Source organism: Amblyomma americanum, chromosome 11, assembly GCF_052857255.1.
Source record: "Amblyomma americanum isolate KBUSLIRL-KWMA chromosome 11, ASM5285725v1, whole genome shotgun sequence".
Classification (NCBI taxonomy): Eukaryota; Metazoa; Arthropoda; class Arachnida; order Ixodida; family Ixodidae; genus Amblyomma; species Amblyomma americanum.
Window position 1 is genome coordinate 10031356 of NC_135507.1, and position 26584 is coordinate 10057939.

Sequence of the window (26584 nt, forward strand, 5' to 3'; positions counted from 1 at the left end):
GTGCATAAGGTTTTTTTAAGAAAACATTTTCATGACGTCAACGTTACAAAATTGACGCACAAGAATTAACGTTGTAAGTGTAAAAGAACGTTCACTACTTGTGTTCAAAGTAAAATGTTTACTAAAATTAATGCAACATTCAATGTGCGCATAAAATTTTGTAAATTTAATGTAAATTACTGTACAAATATTGCAATACGTACGTTGTTTTATTATATGGAACAAAACTTTGACTACTGCGGTCCTAATGTTGCTCCTCCCTCTCGTTCCGGCCATTTCTCTCTTTTTTCCTCCTCGCAACATATTCTCCTCTCCCTCCGGAAACCTGCGACCGGTCCTCCATTGAAATTTTCTCGGCGGCGACTCGACTGCAGGACTTCAGTGCGTTTTCAATGACGCAAGTGGTCGCGGCCGCCGCTCGCCGTTGTGGATGACCCAGAATTTGGCTCAAGGAGAAGCGCGCTTTGCGGCGCCGACTCTCGAAGCAGCGCGGTACTCCGCGGCGGACCTCTAAAAGTTACCGATCGCCCTGCGGTGCTTGCGCAAACGTGTTGGCACGGCCCAGCCCCACTGTGTGCTAACCGCTGGTGTTGGATATTTGCTCGAAAACACGGCGGATTTTCTCGCGCATCGCTGCTACCGGTGGATCTGCTCGACGCCGACAAGGTGAGCGACATCGTTCTCTTCTAGCTGTTTCCGATGCGACGCTGGGAGTGTCAGCTGCGGGCCGAACGATGGTAAAAAGAAACTTGGTGGTTTGAACCGCCTCGTGGCTCCCCCCGTGTCCCTGGGATGTGACCTCCGCTCCGTGTTTTGCTTCTTTATGGCTCATTCGCAGCTAGACGCTCGTTAGCTCGTCGGTGTGACCCTGGAGATCGACCTCGGCAGTTGTTTTCGAACGGTGGGCAGAGAGTTCGGCGCTCGTGTAACATTGACATTTGCACGACTTCTGATCGCATTTGCGTCGCGAATGGTGAGTATGGTAGCGCTCGTTGATGGTGTTGTTCCTCGAAAGTCTCGCCTGAGAACAGCTGGGTATTACGTTGACGGATCGTAAATGGAAGAGGCATGTCTCCCAAGTACTACGTGTTTTGGACATCGTATGTCAGCAACATTTGTCGAGCCGCGTTCGTTGCAATCGCACTGTACATATTGGGCTCCGTTCTACAGCTACACCGGTCGGAGACCTCCCGCGCAGCAAACATCAACGCCCATCCGTTCAGCGCCATGCTAAGCGAAACTAGCTATGCAGTTCTGTATAGACAACCTTACCAACTCTAATCTATCGTTGACGCAGCTTTGTAACATTGTTTTTCTTCAACTCCAATCGTAATCTCAGGTCAACAGCGTTTATGAATATTTCGGTCGGCCTGATTGCGGGCGGCCTTCCCAGCTACTGGATCATTAAAAGCGAGGCTTATCAAATGTCTTATCAAGTGCTGTTATTCCGTTGCTGCATAACCCTGCGTAGGTGACCGTCTCGTGTCTGGTTTCTGTTCACTGGCGAGGTTGTTATCAAAGCCTTGCCCATCGTGGCGTACTTTACGTTAACGGTCCGAATAACGTTCTGTTCGGCTAGTGTGGGTACTGGGTTACGATTATTATGAATATCACCGAATACATATCCGTTTCACGGTGCTCGGGTTCTTGAGATTTCAAGGGCTGTTTGCTTTCCTTTACTGAGCGAGAATTAACGGCATCGAGATTAATTCGCCGACGTTCCGTTCTTGGCACGGATTAGTCGATCGCCGTCTCACATGATGCGCTCGAATGGTTGCCAGCAAAACTGGCGAGATTCGCGAGCGCGGCTCGCTTCGCTCGCTGTTCAGTGTTATCTCCTTGTCGCAACGGAGATAATCGTTCGGCTAGCTGCACTCCCTCAACGTTTGGTAGTGTGTATGTGTATTTGCTTCCCAGGTATGCTCTGACCAGTTTATGGACTCAATTAACGGTTGCTCCTTTAATGGGACCTCCCGAGTGGGATAGAAGACTCTGTGTTAACCCGCGCTGTATTTTCTCCCGAACGAACATGTCATATGTCGTCGTATGTCATAAATGAAAACTATATAGCGGGTTTGTTCATCAGCTGGCTAATGAAAATATATGTAGACAAGGATATATGTAGAATATATGTTGTTTCGTCTTGCAAAAAATGTTATTTTTTAGTTAGAAGAGCGCTTTTTTTCGGCATAGCATTCTCAGCGGTGTAGCGCATCGGAATATAGCTAAGGCGTTCTAACTAGTAGGCTGGTTACTTAATATTGAGTAGTTAACTTTGTCTGTTCGTCTCCTTGTTTACTGAGAGGTGTGTAACCCACCGTAAGTGATATTCATATCAGTTTTTAGAATTTTGAAAACGTAGTTACCCTCGGCGCTGTGTTCCAACAAATTCTGGCTGTTTCGACCAGTTAAGTGCACTGAAGTAGTTGCTTTGCTTGCAAGTTTCTCGAAAGCGAGTGTATTTTGCCGCGATGTAGCCAGAATTTGCCGGGCCGCAGCGCCGAGGGTAACTGTTTTCGAAATTCAAAAACTGATATGGATATTACTTGCTCACTGTGCATTTAACACACTCGGTATTAGTTAACCAGTCTACCAGTCTTAGCTGTATTCCGATACGCCACACCGCTAACAATGATATGCCAAAAAAGAAAAAAAGCGCCCTTCTGACTAATAATAATAATTGGTTTTGGGGGGAAAGGAAATGGCGCAGTATCTGTATCATATATCGTTGGACACCTGAACCGCGCCGTAAAGGAAGGGTAAAGGAGGGAGTGAAAGAAGAAAGGAAGAGAGAGGTGCCGTAGTGGAGGGCTCCGGAATAATTTCGACCACCTGGGGACCTTTAACGTGCACTGACATCGCACAGCACACGGGCGCCTTAGCGTTTTTCCTCCATAAAAACGCAGCCGCCGCGGTCGGGTTCGAGCCCGGGAACTCCGGATCAGTATTCGAGCGCCCTAACCACTGAGCCACCGGGGCGGGGCTGCCCTTCTGACTCAGAAAGCCTATTTTAAAAAATCGCAGAACATATTAGGTGAAACACCCTTTATGTATGCCTGCCGGATGGTGGATGTTCTCGAGAATGTTATCTTCTGTGATCATGTGACGTAGGCCCTGTGCGGGGTCTTGTGGTACCGTCCTGTGCAGGTACTGCGCGCTGCCGTAGCCGCATTGTCTCACTGTTTTCGTAATAGTTCTTTCCCAGGGTCGGTAGGGAACTCGGCAGACTTCTCTTTGGGCGCTCTCATCATATTCGCTGCCTGCATCAGTAGATAGAAGTACCCACGTCTCGCCAATTTTCAGTGGATATTCGTACACAAAGTTTGTTCGTGCCGCACCTCTGACGCAAGCGACTGGCATTGCGTGTTGCCTTTACTATTTTTTTTCATGACGGATTACCGCACTTGCGTTCCCATTGTAAAATATCGGTCATCTCGCGCACAGGCAAAGCGGAAGTAGAGATCGAGCGCTGATTAAAGCGAGCCTTGTTAGCGCTCTGCAGAAGCACGGAACGTTGTAGCTGCAGCCCACCGTGCGCTTCGCGTTGACGAGAAGAAATTGAGCGGTGCTCACGAGATCTGGAAGCGCGCGTGTTTTGATCATGGTATAGCCGCTTGGTGAGCTCAGGCGGGCCGCAAGCATCTTACGCCCTTCAGGAGGAGTTTCGTTTTTGCTTGTGCACCCTTTTGAGTCGGTACTGCCAGGTGCGGCACCTTTTTTAAGCCTAGAGGAAGTGGAAAGAGCGCGGAGAGACCGGGCATCCGGGAAGCAGCTGAGCTCGGCTGATGTGTTTGTCGGATAGGTCGTGCAGCTGTTGTTGTCGAGGTCTAGAAATGTACAGACGTTGGCGGCGGCAGCGGAGTCATCGAGTCGGTGCAGCCGCGGCATTGTACTAACGCTGTAGGCGTTGGAAAAGATCGGGTCTGTGTCATGGTTTCTTCTTTTTTTTTTCCCCTCGATTGGAGCGCTTGTCTCTCCAATCCCGTTCCATGTATATGGTCGGCTGCCTCCGGAGCATAGGCGGGCTTTGAAGGAAAAGATAACGGTATCAATGCAGCCGCTACGTAGAAGGCGGCGCCTGCGGTGTCTGGGGTGTTGCAAACCGCCCCTTCCCGACCTTGATGGGCCCAGGTGTGGGGAGGTCTCTGCATTGAGACGACGTAGAGACGAAGTGATTGATCTGACTTATTTGCCTCGTGCGCTAAAATGGAGAAAACACGCTGGCTGGACTCTTGCTTCAGCATGGTCACAAAGGTGTTCTTAATGCTTAGCATTTACAAGGTTGCTGGGAATTGCAGCTGTAAAGGAGAATATAAGACGCGGCGTTGCGGTACAGAAGACAAGTATTCTGAGCGTACATAGCAACTCATAAGGCGTGTGCAGGTATTCCATCAAGGCCATCGTGTTCTTCGTCGAGTTTTTTACCGTCATCATCTTTACCTGTGTAATCATTGCGTTCTATCTTCTTAGGCTCACACGGAATAAGAACGCCGTGTTTTTTTCGAGGCCACATCGGAGGTAGAAAAGGTTGGCCGTATTAAATGCTTGAAATAAATATAAAATCAAAGGGGCAGGCAGGGGCGTGAAAGACGCGCTACCGAATGAGCCGATGCACGTACGGCCCCTCTCCCGAGAATTGCTTTCGAGCAGCTGTGGGAATTCCACCCCTTGTCAGCTGCGGGGTTCTAGTGATGCACCTTGTCCGTGCACGCACTTCTACCGTGCAACCGGTAAAAGCGATATGAGCTGCACAGTGCCGCCGCGACTTGAGCGTGACCCTGCGTGGTATCACCGGGGGCAAAACTCGGCTCGGCGAGGCGCACTCGGGAGCTAGTGATTCGAGGCCTTATCTATGATTTTGGCTCCGAAAATAGACTTCTATAGTCAGCTGTTTAGCTGTAAGAGGTTCGTGGGATTTTCTAACTTCTAAGCGTCCCTCGAAGGCGGGGAGCCTAAGTGTCTCCTCCTGTTTCTGCGTTCTTGTTTTCAGCTATTGTCTCTTTAACAGCAGATATCAATGCGGACTGCAGGTGTAAGGATTAGGTTGTTTTGAGCCACGAGAGGGTGAAAGGAGAATAATAATAATAATTGGTTTGTTGGGGAAAGGAAATGGCGCAGTATCTGTCTCATATATCGTTGGACACCTGAACCGCGCCGTAAGGGAAGGGATAAAGGAGGGAGTGAAAGAGGAAAGGAAGAATTGGTGCCGTAGTGGAGTGCTCCGAAATAATTTAGACCACCTGGGGATCTTTAATGTGCACTGACATCGCACAGCACACGGGCGCCTTAGCGTTTTGCCTCCATAAAAACGCAGCCGCCGCGGTCGGGTTCGAACCCGGGAACTCCGGATCAGTAGATGCATAGTTAGAATTCAGCGCAAACGGACGACGCCAAGTAAAAAATGGAATGCACACGCGAGCTGCATCACAACATGGTTTCTTTATCGCGAGGACAACAAATATAAAGCATGAAAGAACATGAAACACGTGGAAAATAGAGTGCAAACCATACGTTTCACATCAGTTAGAACAAAAAAAACGACAAAACCACAAATTAATCCAGGAAACAATTTTGTGAATTTGAGTGACTTGTAGGCTGTTTGTATAGGTATAATAAGTCGCTCTTCTTATCGAGAAGGCTAGGACTTTACAATTTAGACTCCGCTTGTTTCGTGATAAATTGTGACGCACGGGGCTTCCGTTGTGCTCTGATAATTACGGCTTGTTGCGTTGAGCTCTTTATTAGTTGTGGCATGCGGAAGTCTTAATTCAGCGATCGTAAATTAGCTCTGTCATACGCTGTATCGTCGCACCGCTGTAAGGCCGGAAATCGGGGGCCGACGATAAGGCCCGCAGTTAAATTGAAGACAGCGAAGTGAGCGGTGGGGTAGGAATCACTGCGGGGTCCTTCACGTCTCTTTTTTCTTATAACCTCGGTTTGTTTACCGATTCCTATGTGCGAGTGTAAACAGCCGTAACACTACACGCGACGCGAAGGAGTTTACGCTCATACCTCGGTGTGATTCGGAAACCCTTATTTTGCGATTATTTGGCCACCATGAGTAGGACAGACGCGTGATTTGAACGAATTATTTTTGACGGCTACCCATAGCGCCCCTTTTGCTGTACAGTTGTTGAAAAGTGGTTGCACGGAAATGCGCTAGAGGGCAGCGTACTCCCTTTTTACTCCCATGTAGCCGTATTCGGGGTGCTCAAGGGCAACAGACTGGATTCCAAGGGAAGGGAAGCGTAGCAGGGGGCGGCAGAAATTTAGGTGGGCGGATGAGATTAAGAAGTTTGCGGGGATAGGGTGGCCGCCGCTGGCACAGGACAGGGTTAGTAGGAGAGACATGGAAGAGGCATTTGCCCTGCAGTGGACGTAGTCGGGCTGATGACGATGATGATGTGCTTAGGGGGAGCTGCAGGGACGGAACCCGCAGGACCATCGTCTTTTCGGTGTTGTCGCTCTGCCAGTTGAACTAACCAAGGCGACTTGTAGATGACGTCCACATCCGTGCGGAATAAAACGCGTTAGACTGTATAACGTTGTTTACAAAGGTTGTGCAGTTCAAAGCGTGACCTTCGCGCCCGACCTCCTTTTGCGCTGATGACAACAGGAAAAAAGCAACGCACCGCGCGTCGATCGATACCGGCGCCGTCTGCCAGGGTGTCCTGTTTTCAGAGGGTGTTCTCTGAAAGGAAAAAAAAAAAGAGGTTCCTCTCTTCGAACGGCTCTGCGAAAGTTAGCGCGAACACCTGACGCTGCTTCTTTCTGCACGAAAGCTAGTCGTCAGGGCAACCGACTGCTGCTGCTGCTGTACAGACAGCGAATCGCTGCGTTTTATTCATCTATTTTTAAGGCTCCTACGCGTGGTTCGCGAATAATAGCAGACCGTGCGGGTCGATTCGCTTTTGAAGTCTACCGGGCTTCGTGACCGGTTCTCCTCTGAGTGTAGAGGCATTCTTGTGTGGCGCTCCGGCGAAGCGCCCAGTTTTGTCGTTTGCCTTCCCGTACGATCGCGGCAGCTATTTATATAGCGCGTAAGGGCTCGCCGTGCTTCCATGATTTCGGATTCATGCGGGGACTAGCTTTGGGCGCACATGGCAACTTGAAAGCAACTTAAAGGGAAATCGAATGGCCAACGTCGGAAACACGGGAGGCAGAGATAACAGGCGTAATACGGAGGACGATCGAGGCAAAGGGAAGAAAGACACGTGGACTGCGAGAATTTTCAGCTGTACAACGCAGTGAAGTATGGAAAGAAGAGCGGTAGGGGTGTAACGTTCAGGGGCAGGGAGAAAGCAGGATGGGTCAGGGAACAACCGGAAGTTATATAATGGTATCCTCGCTGAAATCACGAGGAGAAAATAGACATGGGCGTGACGTGTGATGCGAATAGGGGGTAGCCGTTGGTCTCTTAGGGTAACGGACTGGATTGCGAGGGAAGAGAAACGCGGCAGAGGGCCATCGGATAATCAGGTGGGCGGACGAGATTAGGAAGTGCTGAAGGGGAGAAGCTGGCCGTAGCTGGTTCAGGACAAGGTCATCTGAGGTCAGCGGGAAAGGCTAGTCTCGCTGTGAGCGTGGTGGGGCTGGTTGTGAATAGTGTCGCTGCTGCCAGTGTGGTGCACTAAAGAAGAATCTGAACTCTCCTTTTTACTGTGGGGACTCGATCTACACTTTCCGAGCATTCTTAGAAACATCGAATTATTGTACTGTGCGGCCGATTTACCTAAATTAAATCGGATTTAATGTCCCGGCTCCCGCCTTTCTTTCTTTTTTTTAGCTCAACGCTAAACGTAGAAGGAGTAAACCAACGCGTGGAGTGACTTGTAGCCAGTCATGTGTATTATGAAAAATCTGTGTATGAAAATTCGCATTTTTTTTTATTTACCCAATTTCTACTCTCTCACAAGGCGGCTGCCAGCCTACGTGACTTGTGGCTTTGAATAGCTGCGTTTTAATTGTGCAAGATAAGCAATACTGTTTCTCACGGACGTTTCACAGTGGCCTGAAGTTGTGTTGCATAACAGGATGTGGCGTTGAACTCACCCCTGCAGGTTTTTCTTTACGCGCCGAATAAACGTCGCGGCAGGGGTTGTCTTCAAGCAGCTGGGGAAACGTGACTTGTTTTCCATTGCCCGTGTATGCGGTTTGAGTTGGCGCAACCGGTCGCACCAAGCGATATGCTGGCCGTTTGTAAACATCGCTGCTTTCCATTGACAGGAACCAAAACGTTCGGCACATGTGGTACCCGCCGCGGTGGCTCAGTGGTTAGGGCGCTCGGCTACTGATCCGGAGTTCCCAGGTTCGAACCCGACCGCGGCGGCTGTGTTTTTATGGAGGAAGAACGCTAAGGTGCCCGTGTGCTGTGCGATGTCAGTGCACGTTAAAGATCCCCAGGTGGTCGAAATTATCCCGGAGCCCTCCACTACGGCACCTCTTTCTTCCTTTCTTCTTACACTCCCTCCTTTATCCCTTCACTCACGGCGCGGTTCAGGTGTCCAATGATATATGAGACAGATACTGTGCCATTTCCTTTCCCCAAAAAACCAATTATAATTATATATATACATATGTGGTCAGCATATGGGGTCTGCATATGTGTTCTGCACATGGGGTCGGCACCTAGGGTCGGAATGTGTGGTGGACATCTATGGTCTGCATCTAGGGCTGGCATCTAGGGTTGGCGTATAGGGTCAACATCTGTACGGGTCGGAATCTATTACGGGAATGTATGACAGACATCAGGGGTCGGTTCTGTCACGGCTCGTCGCGACCGTATACGGGAAAATAAAGCGGCCACATTCTTGAAAGCGAGTAGAGAGAGAGAGAGCACGCGAATGACAGAATGCCAGTGTGTTAGAAAGAAACGAGGTAAAAAAAAAAGGATGCAATTAGCATGCTATACTATCGGCGCTAGGCAGCCGCGCGCGAATTAAGGGCGCGTGGTAAACATAGTCGAAGGTCGATGCCGCTTTTCTCGTTTCTTTTTCTACTCCTCCTCATCCCCCTGTATGGACACGTCGTCTCGTTGCTGTCGCAACCTTGTGCTCAATTCTGCCTCCCCCCTCCTTCTCCCACTTCCCCCCCCTCCCTCTCCCCATCCTTCGTCCGCCCAGCAAACAGCCCTCGCTCGAGCGCCACTTGTTAGTTGCAGTACTGTGTAGATGTTTCCCTTTCGCCTATGGAGATGGAGAATTTTGTTCGGCTACGCATAAGCGCGTCTTCGAAGGGGGGGGGGGGGGTTGTTTTTTCCGTTTTTTTTTGTCCTCCTTGCATTACACACCGTACCCGGCTTTTTATTCCCTTGGGCGGCTGTGTTTCCCCGGGCACGCAACCCGCGATCGTGAGGAGCGTGTCAGTATTGCCATGGTGAAAGGGATGACGTCGCGATCGTTACATAGGCCATAGATCGCTCTTGCACGTTTCTGTGCACGTTGTGTATACGCTATGGCGTCAGACATTAGCATGTGCCCGACTTAGCTGCATCGCGAGCTATCAATTGCGTTCTTATCTCTGGGAACTGAACTATCCTTGCTTATGGAGGGGTACCGCCTACTCCCCCTGCTGCATGCACTCTTAGGAGAAGTTGATTACTGCATTGTTGCATGCCAGTTAGCGCTCCATTGTTATGATTCAGGTCGTAACCAGAGTTATTTAATCACGGCAGTAGTGAAATTGCTAATCGAAATCCGGGCATGACTTGCGGCTAGTTTCTGGAGGTCAGCAGATGCAGTCAGCTGCTCGAGGACTCGGACAGTCAACTGTTGGCCGCGCGCGGTAACTGTTCTTGCACCGCAATCGTGTTTTGAGCGGCGTTTGGGCAGCTAATCTGTATGCCGTAGGTGGCGTGGCAGTTGACTGACCCCCGCGTTTTAAGCCAACCAGGGTATCGGGGTTTTTCTCGATGCGTCTAGGCGCAGTGGCGAGTTTCCGAAGTGGTACCTGTAACCTGATCAGAGATAAGATCGTGTAATGGGGAAGAATCTGAATTAACTTTGGTCGCTTCTGAAGTTTTGCTGCCCTTGGAAATCTGTGCCTGAGAGCGCTGGTGTTTTGTCTTTGCTTTCCGTCTCCATCGATATATGGCAGCCACAGATTGGCAAGAACCTCACAGCTATAGCCCTGGAAGAAAGTCCCGTTTGCCTGCGTATTTTATTTCTGACAAAATCTGCACGTAGCCGTCACCGGTCGTCCACTTTAATGAAGCTATATAGCGGAGTTGAGCTCGCACGTGTGGTGAGATAGGCAATGCTTTGGAGCCGAGGACGCCGCCGGGAAATTAAATGTGCTGAGAGAAACGTTGCAGCTACTATCTTTCGTACGTATTAACCCGATAGCGTCGAAGCCCACTACAGACACCTTTGTCGTGCGACAGAACCTACGGCACAAGGCTCCGTCGCGCGACACAAGGCTCTGTCGCACGACACAAGTCTCCGTAACACAACGCAAGGCTCTGTCGCACGACACAAAGCTCTGTCGTACGACACGGGCCTTTGTTGCACGATGCAAGACACGAAAAGAACGTTTGTCGCACGACACAGAGTTGTGTCGCGCGACAGTAATACGACAGAAAATTCTGTCCTGCGTTTTGATCGGGAAGGTTTCGTTCGACGGATAACCCGGCGTCGGCGTGACTGGAAAGTCCTGATTGGGTAAGAGAGCCGCTCCTTTGGGTCGGAAACCGGGCACACTACCTCGCGACACTGCGGTACGTTCGTTCATTCGGATAAATGGAGGCCTTGTACGAGCACCTCACACTGCACAGTAAACGAATTACATTATAGAGGGAAACTTAATTAATTTGGGTCACTAATTAACGTTACCAAATAATGGGGACGATTATCTGTAACAAAGCAGTACGTGATGGCAACAGAAGAAGGGTAACGGAGTGGATTCCAAGAGAAAGTAAGCGTAGCAGGGGGCGGAGAAGGTTAGGTGGGCGGATGAGATTACGAAGTTTTCAGGCAAAGGGTGGATGCAGCTGGCAAAGGACAGGGTTAATTGGAGAGACATGGAAGAGACCTTTGCCCTGCAGTGGGCGTAGTACGGCCGATGATGATGATGATGGCAAGTAGCGTGTCGATGTCTGTGAAAGGGTGCGCTGGGGATCCGCAATCGACAGTAGGGACCCTTTAACGCTATCATGTCATGCTCATAAGGTGAGCAGGGTCCTGCAAGTTTTTTTCTTTTTGCCAGCTGTGTTTTTGCCGTACGTGCATGCAGATTACAGCAGCCGTCCCTGCACACTGATCGCGGTATTTAACGCGGGATGGTGCGTAGGCTGCATCGCAGGCGCCATGAGATTTTTTTTATTGGTTGTTAAGGCCGTATATTGGACTGCGTTATTATCGTTAAAATGGCGGCTCTAGCTTGCATCGTCTTGTTTGAGAGGGGCTTTTTATATAACGGGGTACTTACCCTCCCCCCCCCCCCCCCCACTCCGCCTTTTCACTCCGTGCTTGTATTTCTCGTTTGTCTCTGTACATCGAGGCAGCAAATACGAGCGCTTGCAACTTTAGGTGGAAAGCCTGTCGACTGGAATGTTGATTTGGGCGGCGTTCTCCTTTCCCCTTAGTAATTAATATACGCCGCAGTCAGTGGCATCGTTGATCAGGCGACACTATCGATTAGGAGAAAGAAAAAAAACTGTTGAACGAAGAAGGCAGCGGTTAACTTTGTTTTCTTGGCTATTTGCTTCGCAAAGCTGCTCGTACAGCTTATTTGACCGTCTGAGCAAGTCTCAGCAGCATATGGCTTGCAACAGGTCGATGGAGATTATACATCCAGGTCATTGACTTTGATTGAGGTGCGCCGTCGCGACTGGTATGGTTGAAGGCCACACAGATCCGCTGTTAATTGGGTATATCGTGCGTCATTCCCGCAAACTATACACAGTATAGCTCAATGCATTGTGGGGGAAACCACTAAGGTGTACATTTCAGTTACGAAATACTCATCAGCGCTTCTCATCTATGCGCTTCTCAGAAGCTTCACAGTGGAAGTACAATCTTTCCTGCTGTTGGCATCGAACCGGGATGGCATGCCATGGCGCGGCCTAATTGATCAACACCCAGAAGCGGGATGCAGGATGCGCGGATATATGCCGGGTGCCCCAGCCATATGTGGTCAATTAAGTGCTTAAAAAGCACGGAGTGTCCTAGTCTAGTGCAACCAACTCAGTGCCATTGAGAGTCGTCTGGCTTTGTCTGCGGTATTAACGCGACAGATTTAAAGCTCCTGTTCTGCAAAAAAAAAAATCCGGCGGCGGATCCTCGGTGTTGTGAGCGAAAAATCCCTGGAAAGGCAACCCAGGTGGCCCGCCACACAGGTCATGTGACCATGTGACATCATCGAAACCTTCGCACCGGATTGTGAGCGAACTGACCCGTGTCAGGTGGCTGTTGAATTAATGATTGGTCGCGAGAGGTTGCTCAGGAAGAGCAACCTGGGTCGCACAATTAAGCCCTACCGGTGGCAGCACCTGCCATCGCAGGGCAGTGGCGCATCGCTTAACCGCTGCACCACTGCGCCAGGAGTGGTAAGGGGACTCCCAAGGATTTATGAATCTAAAGTAGAGATTGACCAATTCCGCATACATGGGCACTAACCCATTAACACTATCGCGTCATACCTTTAAGGCGGCGCTTAACTGTCTCCTCCAATTTTTTCCCCGTCCTGCAAAGTGAGCTGCTTAGTTAACTAAGATCTTAAATATTGAATTCGGGGAAAAAGTGTCAATACGAAAGATATAACGAATGCGTTAACGGCATCTTCTTGCTAACATTTCAGCCGGCTGTTTTTCAAGGTTATCTGAAACTTTCGGATTGACAGCTTTTCCAGAATCCTACATTAAAAAAAAAAAAAAGTTACAGTGTCAGTCTTTCCTAATTAAATGCCGCTTCAGATTGACAAAAATACTGGGGACTAGGCCACGTTACTCCCTACAACAGTGAGGTTGGTTCCTAGGGCCACTCTTTTGTTGAAAATTTGGTTACATTTAGCTGGGGCAGCTAGTATATTGAAAAAAATATGAGTGAAAAATACGTACTACTTCATTTTGCGAGTATGCGTGGTGTTCCAATAGTAGTAGCCTTAGGGCCACGCAGTGAGCTGATGGTCGGGGGTTTAATTATTCCTTTTAGTGAGAAAGCACTTATATACTCACCAACACCACGGCCAAGAGTCTTGTCAGCTGTTGCTTAGCAAACCGACTTACCACCCCTCGGGTAAGCTCGGGTAGTAACTCGGGTATGTTCGGAAGAGCGTCGCGCCAGCTGCGCGAGGAGTTGCTGGGAACGAGCAACATGGGTCGTACTGTCCCTGTATACCGGTGGTTGTGATAGAAACAGCCAAACTGCGTTGATAGTGGTATGAGGACTCGTCGCCATCTACGAATGTCAACTAGGAGATGACGAATTCTGCATATACGGGCATTAACCCAAGAAAGACATCACGTCATACCTTTAAGGCGGATCTTAAGCGTCCCCTAGAATTGAAGAATGAACACCTGCTTTCGTACATACACTCGGTTTAACTACGTTGAACCCTTACCAGTTTTATTAGCTGAATGATTATGCACTCGAAAAAAAAGCTTAAAAGGGGTGATGAGATCACTCCTTTCGGGGACTAAGTGATTTCACAGCCATTAGTCATTTTGGAGGTGAAGGTATGAATGGTTCAAACGGGAATAAAGGAAGGAAAAGAAGGTTGAAGAATGTTGGGCTTACAGGAAAGAAGTCGACTCGTGTGTGTGTTTTATTGTTAACTTTTTTGCGCTATCAGCTTTCAGATTGCGCCATGAACTTGAAAAAAAAAAGAGAAAGATGCGAGGCAGTGGTTCTAGTCATTTTCATTGTGCATGCTTACGAAACGCGACTTGTCAACGCTGTCTGCATTTTTTCCCCTCCTTAGCTTCGAACTTGAGTCGCAGCCAGCGTGACATGACTATATAGTAACTAGTGCATACCATGTCGTCGTCGTATGCGGTTACGAAGTGAGCTTTCTCGAGTTTTTCCTAAGCTTCCAAGCTGAACCACAGCACACCACCGTCCTGATAATAAAGTTGAATGGCGCAAAGCAACAAACGCAGGAAGACGCAGAGACAGAAAGAACGCCTTTGCGCCATTCAACTTTATGATGAACCAACTGGCCAAACAGCAAGTACTTCTGCACCATCCTGAACTTGGCGGATAACCAAGTCACGTCGTCGTTCGTGCGTTCCATGCCGTCTGGATGGTGCTAGATGAATGCACGCTTTTTAATGCGTGACGGGCAGTCTGCAATAGAAGTTTAATTTATAAAGGACATTTTTGCAGCGCGAGAGTGTGTTGAAGTTTAACACGAGGAGTGGAAGCCTGTGGCGATAGCATAGTGCTGTCGTGCAGTGGCCAGCGAAGCTGATCTCTTCGCGCCACCGCGGGTTTCTCCAGGTTTGCACAGGCCACCATCATTCAAATTCTAATTTCCCGCCATTTCTGGTATAACCTGACTGACTTCAGAGGCTTAACTACACAACGGCATTTTCTAGGTTAGTGCTTTCGTACTAAACAAAATCACGTTGTACGGCTCATTACTACGACGCCTCAGCCTGATTCATTTCCTTGCGCGTATTAGACACATGCTGCCACCCGGTTGCTGTGTGAACTGGTTTGCTGAAGGTTTGCCTCCCTAAAGGAGCTTTTTTTTTCGAGTATATTTATAAAAAGACACGCTTAATATTTATGTCGTAATTAGATCGAGTTCATCTTTTGTAGGCTGCTCCCAAAAAGTGCACTCACCGCGAACATGTGCACTAACCGTTCATTTAAAGCAGTTGGTATTTCGCCAGGTATAAACTGTCAAGACATGTGAACTGCAAAACACTCGGCAAAAAGGTGCAACTGCAGCTGTCACACACCACTGTTAAGGGTGGGGAAGATATGCCTCGCACCGGTTTTCTGGGGTAGAGGTTGAGTTATAGACACGAAAACGCACCCTTAAGGGTGCAGTTTCGCGGTGCATGGCTGTGTTGCAACGCAGAAGAAAAGAGAATATGAAAGGGCCTTGACCTCTAATTGGCCGTAATAAAAGAAGAATGTATGTGCAAGATTGTCTGATCTGAAGCAACGTATCCTCGGCATACAGTACGTGAGGAAGTCAAGGATGTAGGGCTGCCTTAGCATTTGGCCGCCATCGAAATGCGTTGCTGAGGGACTTTTCTTGCCTCTGGAGGACTCTTTCCAGTTTGATGACAGGCGGTATAGCCTGGCGCTCTTTGCAAAGAGCGTTCGCTCTCTCTGTCTCTTGCAATCTGAGGACGTTGCTCGAGCGTGCAGAATTTGTCACCGCGAGGCTTGGTTCGTTGCTGGGGGAGCGAGAATTGGTTTTGGGGGAAAGGAAATGGCGCAGTACCTGTCTCGCATGTCGGCCTCCACCTGAACCGCGCCGTGAGTGAAGGGATAAAGGAGGGAGTGAAAGAAGAAAGGAAGAGAGAGGTGCCGTAGTGGAGGGCTCCGGAATAATTTCGACCACCTGGGGATCTTTAACGTGCACTGACATCGCACAGCACACGGGTGCATTTGCATTTGGCCTCCTTCAAAGCGCTGCCGCCGCAGTCGGGTTCGAACCCGGGAACTCCGGATCAGTAGCCGAGCGCCCTAACCACTCAGCCACCGCGGCGGGTCCTGCCCGCGGGCAAAATTTTGAATGGCGGTTTCGGAATCGCTCACTATAAGAGTGGCAGTGGAAGACGATATCGCTACCGCGATGGCTGCTTCTTCGGCTTCTACTGAGGTGTTTGCCCTGATCGAGCCTGATGTCGTGTGTTGTAGGTTGTTGAAGAGTACGCAGAGGGCGTAAACTGAGGGTTGGAAGTATTCTGCGGCGTCTACGTAGACTATGTCCGGTGCGTTGCTGAGGGACTTTTCTTGCCTCTGAAGGACTCTTTCCAGTTTGATGACTGGCGGTATAGCCTGGCGCTCTTTGCAAAGAGCGTTCGCTCTCTCTGTCTCTTGTAATCTGAGGACGTTGCTCAAGCGAGCAGAATTTGCAGATGCAAACCGTGTGTCGCATATATGCGTGACGCGACGAACGCGAGACAAATTCAAAGAGCCTGCTTTTATACAGGGGCACTGTATGCCCGGTCACCCGGGACTCGGTGCTTGATTGTTTCTCTCTGTTTCTTAGGTGTTTCCGCCGACGCCCGCTTTTGAATGTTAATCGCTGCATGTGTCTGTGGCTCGCTCTGCATAAGAGCGCGGACGAAATCGCCGGGAAGTCCTCTTCTGCGTGCTTACGCGTCCAGGGCTCCAAGGCACGTGTGGGGTTCGTCGGCGTCTCCGTAAATGAGACAGCAGGACACACGTGCGTTGCACCGGCTGTGATATGAAGCGGCTTGTAGGCCTGCAGAGACGGGAGCAAAGCAGTGACTTGTCACGTGTCGTGCCATACCCCCCCCCCCCCCTCCCCTCTAAGCCCCGATTTTCAACGCAGAAAACATTTCAGGTGTATTCCTCGAAGTTTTATGTCGGCATGTTTTGGGCGAAAATCTCTGAAGTCCGAAAAAAGTGTCCGCGAGTCCCACATTCGTGCTAATGGCGATGATGGCGGTTCTTTTGCCATCGGTCGCCGCTCGATAACAGTCGCAAACGAAACAATTTTTTTCGTCACTACTATGCTCGCCTAGAGGGCGCGTCAGCGCAGTCAGTACAGACACCGCTGCCTACTCTGCGGCTAGGGTCGAATCCAGCGACCTCACCGTGCTCAGGAGCTGAATTCCCCACAGCCACCGCGATGGGTGTCTCTTGTGTACTGTTGCCTGGCGACAGTGCGGACACCTGTTTCGGCGTGCGAACGTTTTCTCGCCCCTATTGTTAGTACTTAGAATAATTGTCTTCCGTAACATGTCCCTCTTATGACGCCGCATGCAAAATTCATGCCCTGCGACAACTGCGGTCACCCTATAGCCACAAACTGCCTTATTAGTCCCTCACGCAGCAGCCATTGCTCCCTCGTAGAGACTGGACGTTTTTGGCATATCGGATACGTATTAGCGGCGATGCATAACTGGTTTACCGGACGCCTCCTGCGCACGCGCAGTGGCGTGTGGGGCCAGGAGGGGCTAATGCGCGTGCGCAGCTGGCTTCCGGTGGACCAGAATACGTCTCCGCTAATACGCCTCCGGTATGCTGAAAACGTCTAACTGCAAAGCGATGGTCAGTATCGGGACCAAGTGGCGCAGTTAGTCCTGTTTTTACCCATTTCTGGCTCGGAGTAAAATTGTTCCCGTGAAATTCGGTGCGTTGCTGCTTGGACCGCTCTGCAACCTTGCTATCGATGGCTAGCTGTTCTTGTTGGCAGCTCGGTTGCTTTTGCGCTCATTTTTTGGCATTGAGGTGCATGTCATGTATGACAGCCGTGACTCCTCAGGCACGTGCATTTCCCCTAGCTCCCCTCCTTCGCAAAATCGCGCGCGTGCGAATGCTGCTCGTATTCGTGCTGCTTCTGGCCATGTTAGAGCATTGCGCGTACCGCTTATCGCCTACTGCGCCCCACCACTGCGCATGCGCAGATCGCCCTGAAGGCGCCAGGTGGCGCCACGTTCCCGTCAGCAGCGTGCGTGCCCGCCTGTCGCGTCGGGAACAATCAGCGCGTGCGCAGTGGCGGGGTGCGGTAAACGGTTAGCGGCAAGTAGTACGCGATATGCTAAACGTGGAGTTTGACACACACTGTCTGTGGACGCTGCAAGCCTATTCGTATTTTTTGCTTTTGTTGTCGATGTGTTGGCATTGGATTCTGTTCAACTATATAGGCGAGGCTGCGAACCATGTTTAAACACAAACTGCGCAAAGGGCGGGACGCAGGAAAGAAGCGCGCGAGACGGGCGCCGGCTAACGCCACACTAAATGGGTTGTTAGCCGGCGCTCGTTTAAACAGTTTTTAACGAGACAGCGTTAAGGGGCTCGTGTCGCAGAAAAGCCGGTGTCATCGGCGTCGGCGTCCTTGGCCGTGAGCGAAAAAAGGCGCATCTCGGTGGGCACCTAATCCGCGCCGTAAGGGAAGGGATTTTAACGCGAAAGCGTTAAGGATTGATCGATTGAATAATTGATTGATCGATCGAATAATTGATTGATCGATCGATTTTTCCTTCCCTTACGGCGCGATCCGGGTGTCCAACGAGAAATGTGAGACAGGCGCATTTCCTTTCCTTAAAAGCTATTGTTCATTTCATTTTCCTTCCCTTACGGCCCGGTTCGGGTGTCCGCCGAGATATGTGTGACAGGCGTCCTTTCCTTAAATTGTCCAACGGGCCACACGTCGCGCCGAACGGGCGATGGCGTTCCGTGCATTCTTTAGGAACGCTGCAACACGCTGTCGCGTCTCACTTTTAAAGACGAAGCCTAAGTGTCCTCCAAATTTTTAGAATTTTTGTGTGTAAACAATGTCGTATTACCATCTAGCCTCTTCTGCGAACAAACGGGCAAGTAACGCTGTTTTTGTTTGCGATAAGCTGTCGCGGGCAGAGGACTTCCTTGGCGTGCATTGTCGTCGTCGTCGCTGGCTGTAGTTCGTGCGGTCACTTTTTCCCATTTAGCGTGCATATTTGCATGCTATCTGCACGAAGCGGTTGAGTTGCGTGTGACTTGGGGCAAAATAAAACCTATTGTTCTGTGATTCCCCACCTGCTGGGTAACGCGGTTTGTCCGCATCAGACTGCTTGAAACTTAGTGGGGACTACGGCGGGCGCGTGTGTGTGTCGTGGGGAGGGGGGGTGCCTAGAGCGTTTTGCCTCGTCTATAAGCTTGTCCGGGTGTTTTTCGCTGGTGCTTTTTAGGCGATATGCCGCACTAATTGGCCTATCCGTTTACGTTACGCAAATAACGTCGCGCGAAAGTTGTAGGTATTTGTACGCGCGCGTGTGTGTGTCACAAGCGATCGAGGCCCCCAAATGGACACGAGTGACTAACAGCGCAAGCACTCTGGCAGCATTCCTGTTACAGCATGCCTACTTCATATCTGGAGTGATGCCCACTTCGTTCGTCTTCGTGCCACGTTTAGCGTTGTTGCGGCGTGAAGAAGAATTAAAGGAACACCGGGGACACGGATCTCTATCCTGCTTCGTCGCTCCTTTTCCTTCATTGATGGAACTCACTCCTTTATCCCTTCCCTTACGGCTCGGTTCAGGTGTCCAACGATATATGAGACAGATACTGCGCCATTTCCTTTCCCCCCAAACCAATTATTATTATTATTATTATTATTATTATTATTATTATTGGAAGTCCATAAACCCTGATACCCGCAGCTGTGGCTCAGTGGTTTGGGCGCTCGGCTACCGAGCCGGAGTTCCCGGGTTAACCCGGCCGCGTATCGGTGGCCGCGAAACGCAAAAGGTGTCCATGTGCTGTGCGATGTCAGTGCACGTTAAAGGGCAGCGCCGGCGTTTTTTCTGTCTCTTCTGATTTCACTAAAACTTTCACTGTACCTTCTGTGCACTTTTCTGGTCCTTTGTGCAGAGTTTTAACTGTGGTGGTGTTTTGCAGCGCAAATGATTTTAAAGTTTCTCACCGGCCAGTCTTCTATGTGTGACGCCACTGGATACACGGCCGTCGGTATTCGCTGTCTACTCAAGGACAAAAGTTCAGCTGGCTTTTGGTCATTTCACACTAATAATGACCCAAGCTCTCGCTTACAGTTGCCAGTTCAGCCAATCAACGCGCGCATAAGAGTTTTAAGACAGTATCCGTTACGTTCTTTCGTTACGTCATAGTTTGGTCAAGTTTCGGTTTCCTGGCTTTTGCTCTTTTCAAATGCTTCTACATGATATCTTGAAAGACTTCTTTTTTGTACCGGACCGAGGGGACTCTAAGGAACGTAATGCGATTATAAGCTCAACTTGTTCAAAAAATCCCTTGGAGTTGGCTTTTAAAGATCTCCAGGTGTTCGAAATTATTCCGGAGTCCTCCACTACAGCACCTCTTTCTCCCTTTATTCTTTCACTCCCACCTTCTTCCCTTCCCTCACGGCGCGGTTGAGGTGTCCAGCGAGAAGTGAGGCGGCTTCTACGCCATTTCCCTTCCTCAAAAACCACTAATTTTTAAAACCGTGATTAGGCAGACAGGTGTTCTTGACGACTGTCGTGCGTCTTGACAATATCGTCGTCATACTGAATGTACGCGTCCGCTGTAAGACGAACGCCTCTCCCGTGTGCCTCTAATTAATGAATTCCCTCCTGAGGTACTAAACGTGATTAGTGCCGTTGACAAAATTACTGAGAGTTGCTGAGTTGTTTCGTGATGTCCTATTGCCCATGTTTTAGTTTTCTGCGGTGTAATTTGCTGGGTTTCTTTATATGTATTTTTGCCCCCGCTGCTTGGACCCATTTTAGGGTCTGCAGTATTCTGTAAATAAATAAAAACCTGCGTAAGCTGCGGCCACTTATGTGTAGGTGACTGAGTTTGCTGGGCATACCCCGCAGACTTTACCTGTACAAACCTGTTCGTCTGTGGCTATCTTTTCTTTGCCTTGGGGAGGGAAAGGAAGTCACCGTGGGGGAAGATCTTAAGCGTGAGTTCTTTATTTATTTGAAGGCAAATTTTAGAATGACACGCAATTGTGAAACCGAGCCGGAAGCAGCTTCTATTCATCCAAACGGCGTTTCAGTGCACAGGCTAGAAGGCAGCCGAGTGCTAGATAAGGTTCATAGCCGGATGCAAGTCAAGAAAAAAGCGACTTTTCCTCGTCAAAGGACCCCCCCCCCCCCCTTTCCAGCCAATGGCGCAGGCCGATTCCGTGACAATGCAGGGAGGGCAGATGAAGGAGTACAGTCCCCTCTCTCCATTGTCACGCCACTAGCGCTATCACGTTCATGAAAATCAGCCGACGCCATTGGCTGGAAGCAGGGTCCTTTGATTGGAAAAGCTGCTTTTTTCTACCCATCTAGCGGCTATCCATTCATTGCATCCATCATGATCGTTCCACTTACCGTTCGCGCTTGAAATAAGCTTCAAAGTGTTCCGGCTTCCACGCCGTGGAGAGTCGTAACCGGGAGTTTCCCACGCCATCATGCAGCTCGTAGTGCAAGTGGCCCTTTGTCTTAATATACTCGTCCGCCTGCGAGTGATGCTCGTCTGCGCTTCCGCGCCGTTTTGTTTGCGTCGCGGGTCTGTCCGTCCTCAGTGCGCGCATTATGTAGGGTTAGGGCCGCTTATAACCGTGACGACTTCCGCCCAGTGGCCGCTCCTGGGGTGCGTAATACACCACGCGCAGGCGTGCATCATGCATGTCGGCGGGCAGCTTCCAGGAGCCCCGCCGAGGGGCGCCATTATAGAAGGTGAAGAGCCGTCCTGTGACCCGCTGTTATTACGGCATGCTGTCCACGTAATTACGTGTCGCTCTTTTTCGCACGCACCCTTGGGGTCTTTTTACCACCATCTTCGGCTTTCTTCCTTTCTGTACTTCATTTAATTCTTTCCTTCATATTCTTTCTGTGGGTCCAAACAGCTGCGTGTATTGTTTTCTTCCTCCCCCCCCTTCCTTCACTCTTCCACATTAGTTTCTTCTTCATATCCGACTTTTCCGCGTCGACGGTTTCCGTTGGCTGTCGCGCCATCCGGGACGGCGTCGGTGACGTAGTCGCATCCCGCCTCTCTCCCACTTCGTCGCTCGCCGTTGCCGACGTCCTCTGACGCTCGCCTCAGGTCACTTACTCGAGCGGAAGACGACGCTGGAGGTGACTGCGGCGGATCTGGAAGCAGTGGCATATATGCGGCTGCAATTTGGCTTCTCCTTCGAGGAGCGCTACGCTCGCGTGGCGCTTGCAGTTTGCGAAGCGCATTTCCTTCCTTTCTCCGTGCTCTCCCTCCCTCCCTCGCTCCCTTTCTTTCTTTCTTTCTTTCTTTCTTTCTTTCTTTCTTTCTTTCTTTCTTTCTTTCTTTCTTTCTTTCTTTCTTTCTTTCTTTCTTTCTTTCTTTCTCGGCGATCACCTTTTTGTGCGCCATCTCTTCCCTTTTGTGCATTGTCCCCGCGCTAGTGTGTGCAGCGTCGGCGCGGTCGACGCACCTGATGCATGTGTGATGGGGAACACGTGGCGAATCAGGAAGTGTGCCGGGCACGCACGTGTGCGTTTACAGTCTTCGTTGGCCCCCCTTTGTTGATTCTATAGTCAGCTTCGGGAACGTCGCCCTGCTACGTATACAGTGTTGCAACGGGGCTTGTTTCGTGTAGCGGGAGAGGAGAGAAGCTTTGGTCAGTTTCCTTCCGATCGAGAGAGAGAGAAAGAAAAAAATTAATGTGGATTAGCTCAGCCAATCCAAGATATACAAAGCGAAAGATGCCGGCGTTCACTGTGTTCATTGGCATTGGCGTTGACAACGTTCTAGATGGCGTTGGCTTTGAGGAAAGGAAGGGCGCATAACTGGCTCCCTGGATATGGGGACGCCTCATTCGTGCTTTGATACATTTGGCGGTGGCGAGAGAGAGGTGTGGCCTGAATGCATCAGCGCTGGCAGCGTTGTGGCTGACATACGGCACTGCAGCAATAGCTAGGCCGCAGCGTTCATTTGGTGATCAATCTATCGCGATCAACCATTAATTGCATGCCACTCTCCAGGGTGGCAGGGAGGGCGCGCTGCCTATCCAGTGTGCGCGGAACGCAATCAAAACAGGCTTTTGCAGTTGGACACCAACGCCACGTACATGAAAGCGATATTGAGGTTTCCACTGACCCACGGAGCCGGTTGTGCGCCTTTCCATTCGTGAAAATGAACGGCCTTTGCAAGTTGTCAATGCCAATGAACTCTATGAACGCCGTCGGCTCACCTGTTTTGTTTGTTTTTTTGAGGACATGAAATGGCACAGTAACCGTCTCACATATCTCTGTGGACACCCGATCCGCGCCGTAAAGGAAGGGATAAAGGAGGGAGGGAAAGAAGAAAGAGAAAACTGAAAATTAAAAGTTGGATTTTGAGGAAAGGTGCAGCGTTTCGCAGCGGCGGAACACCTGTGGCTCGGTGCTGCTAGCGGCGCGTGCGCAGTAGTGACAAGGGAGCGAGTGAGAGAGGAATATATCCGCGGCAAGGCGCGCGTTGTGACGTCATGTGCCTCCTCGGAGTACCGCCACGGCGAAATCGCAAGTTCGCGGCCAGTGAAGCTTTCGCGTTAAAAAAGAAGCTCGTGTTTTTGGATGAGTTAGCTCTGACAACCGCGGTGACGACTTCTCCGTGACGCAGCAGCCGCAGTACTTGGGTAGTGTAATTGTCTCATCCGACCAACTTCCGTGTTTAGGACGAGCGTGGGTAGGAGAGAAATGCACGAGCGATTTTAAAAAAGTGTACGTTTCGGAGTGTATATCCCCCTCGGACACGCATTTTGTTTCGCTATCGAGAAAAATGTTAAAATTTGCGTATATGTACGCTTGAACCTCCTGGTTCGCATACGCAAGAAAGGGAACGCGCTGCGCACTCTTTGTAACACGCGGTGACGTGAGAAACACGCAACGGCACTGCCGGAAGAAGCGGAGAGAGAACAGCAACCCGGAGAAGGGTGCTGTTGGATCACGGGACGGCGCACTATTCCATGCGCACAGCGCAGAAGCACCGGCACTGCTGGACGTCTTGAGGGACGAAAACGGTCGTGCGAACCTGCTGACCGGGGCACAGCTGGGTAGCAGTGCGCGGCGAGACGAGAAAGAAACAAGTGAAAAATCAAGAGGAGAGAAAGGATCAAGTGAAAAGAGAGAGACAGGTTAGGTGGCAGAGCTTGTGTACAACGCTGAAATAGCGCCTTTTTTTTTTGTATTGGTGTGGGCCCCCCTCAGTCGGACGTTTACGTCTCTGTTAAACGAAGCGCCCTGGTTTCTCGCCGTCGTCACATATCCTGGTGCACATTTGGCTCTTTTTGTACGTTAAACAGCCGGTTGCATTCACAGAGTGAGAATGGTAAGCGCCGACCGGCCGTGTGATCCGTCGCGCCACGCTGTGCCGTTTTTTCGGCCGAGCTTGGTATCATATCTTAACTTGCGCCGCAGAACTGCTCGGGAGACACGGAACGTAGATCTGCCAGAACGAACGAAGCGTGAAGTGCAGCCCATATGTTCAACGCGGAGAAGAGGTCAAAACCTTCAGATGAGCATCTTCTGCATGACCGGCACCACGACCCCGGGTCTGCACTGGCTACTTGAGCGGGCCGAGGGGACGGCTCCCAAATTAATAAATAAAACCTGTCATTCCCTCACTGTCTTGCTAAATACGAAACTATGTGTTGAAACCCCCTTCGAGGTGACACGATCGCTCACTACATATGCAACGTACCGGTCCGCCTTAACGTGCAACTTAACGTGGTCCGAATCCTTGAGACGCATCTCCAGGACCCTTCAGACTAGCGATCCGCTGTATCAGTGTATGCACGCGATATTCCTCTCCGTCAATGACGACCCGCTTTTTATCCCTTGGGTCGGCGGAGTCGTGCTCGCGAGTGCTGTGCTCCGCTCGCTGAGAATCGAACCCTCGTCTTCCGGATGTAGCCGTGGGGGGGGCTGCTCGGGGGCACGCAGCGGTCTCTTTGCGCTAAGGGCCGACGCCGAGAGAGAGTTGCCGGGTATCTCTACTCAGTCGTCGTATCATGGCCTCGTCATTGTTGGCTCCCCGTCCGGTCGCTCTCGGGTTGCGCGGGCCGCTGACCTCCTGCTCGCACACGCACGCGATCCACAATGCACCCGCTCTCGAGCGGCCGGCTTTCTCGTTTCTCGCTCTCCTCGGGGTAGTGGGGAGGATACAGACTCTCGGTAACCGCTTCGCGCGCCGGGGCAGGTACCGTGTGAGCCGGCATATAAGGGGCCCGGAATTTCGTTTGAAGTCGCGTGTATTACTTTCTGAGCGGCCTCTTTCGTGCTAAACGAGGCGGCGCCGTAGCACGGCGTTATCGGAAGCTCCGGCGTCATCTTCCTGGCGAGAAAGGGCGCTGTCTAACCGGGCCTGGGACACCGGACGCGTGTGGGCCGTACGATATGGTATATGCTGCGTCTGTGGTCGCGTTATCGGTTGGCAGTGCGTGAGCTCTGTCCCCTTTTCCAGCTCTTTTTTTTTCTTTGTTTGATTACGACTATCTTTTCCTTTCGTTACAGTTGCTACTCATTTCGTTATGGTTATCTTCGTTCGCACAGTCCCCCCCCCCCTCCCCCCTTGGTTACAGCTATCTCAAAACTCACACAGGCATCTTTCACCCCCAGACGTGTGGCGATTTGTGTCCGGTATAGGTGCACAGTGTCTAGAGGTCTAGGCAGCAGCGCGAAAAGACAGGGAGAGGGCGGGACACGCTCGTAACTGGGCGCCCCTTGTTGTCCTACATTATCCCGCTGCTGCAGCCTATACTTTTTTGAGATGTTTCTCCTTTCGGGAGTTTTTTTTTTTATGGCGCGAAAATTCGTACTCCCCACCTCCTTACCAAACAGTTGCGGCTGCTCGTGGAGATAACTAAACCCGTACTGTACGTATTAACGGCCAGTATACACGTCTGTAAACATTGGGCCTGTGAACAGCCGCTTGCGGCGCTTGGTAGTTTGCATTAAGCTGCCACCAGGCCCATAATTGGACGGCACACCTGGAGCGTAGTCCGGCAGCCCGCATTAAATTGTCTGCGTGCAGTTGTATGCAGCATTCCGTTTCGGCGCTGTCGTCTTACCGATCAAAAAGTGCACTGCCTTTACTCCCTGGTCCCATATACGGGTGTGCGGCTAGGGCACCGATACATACGGTACACACACAGTGCTGTCGGGCGCTGCAGGCTGAGTGACTGGCCCCTGCACTGCGGAAGGCGTAATGCAGCTGCCTGATCTGGTGATGAGGAGGCCAGCGCGGGTGAGCTTGCATCAAGGGGAGGGGGGGTCCTCCTCCATCCGGCAAGCAGCAGCGCCCGGTGATGTCTTGACGGGCTGTCCGTGGGAGCTCCGGACGCGGATGGGAAAAAGGAAGTCGACGCTGCCTGCCTGCCTTCCTTGTTGCCGTTTCTGCTTTCTATCTTTCTCTCCCTGACTTTTTTTCCTTCTCGTTCGGCTTGTGCACTGCCTGGTTGCGTAACCGTCTCTCGTCGGTCGGCTGGGCGGGCCGGCCTGCGGTGTTGTGCGTCCCACGGCGGTCGGCGGTGTGGCTGTTTCTTTCGTGCATCTAGGGCGGACTTTCGTTCCACTGCCGCTTTTACTGTTCTTTTCGCTGTTATTTATTTTTACAACGTGTCTCGCTAGTACGCTTCCCCTACGTGCGTACCTGACTGTTGTTCTCGTCTGTCCGGTAGCCTCCTTCTTTCTTTTTACCCATTGTTTCTGTACTGCATTCGTTAAGCCGGTCGCTGATATCATTTTTTACTTACTGTTCTTATTTTAAGTTCTCTCGGCTGACTCACGCATGTGCTGCTCCTGCAGCCGAGAGGTATTGGGGCTGCTGTATGGCGAGAATGGAGTGTACAGCTGCCTCAAGTTGAGGCGTGCTGTCTCTTTCAGTGCGTCAGGCAGCTTTTTCGTTTTAGCTCCCCTGAACTTAACGGCGTGTGTTTTCAAACTAGTTGTTTAGTAATGGTGTAGCGACTGCTCGATCCATCCGCGTACCAG

At 50.7% G+C, this 26584-nt stretch overlaps 1 protein-coding gene across 4 annotated transcripts in view; it reads left to right on the top strand.

Moving 5' to 3' along the window:
* Nucleotides 1-275: 275 nt before the first annotated feature.
* Nucleotides 276-26584, top strand: part of LOC144110530 (membralin) — a 184479-nt gene continuing 158170 nt past the window's right edge. The window contains exon 1 of one of the 4 annotated variants that reach the window (XM_077643522.1): nt 276-666. The gene's annotated coding sequence lies outside the window, so the exon portion shown is untranslated. Of the gene's footprint in view, nt 667-792; nt 974-26584 lie in introns of those variants that run through there. The other 3 variants (XM_077643525.1, XM_077643524.1, XM_077643523.1) reach the window with 3 other exon arrangements.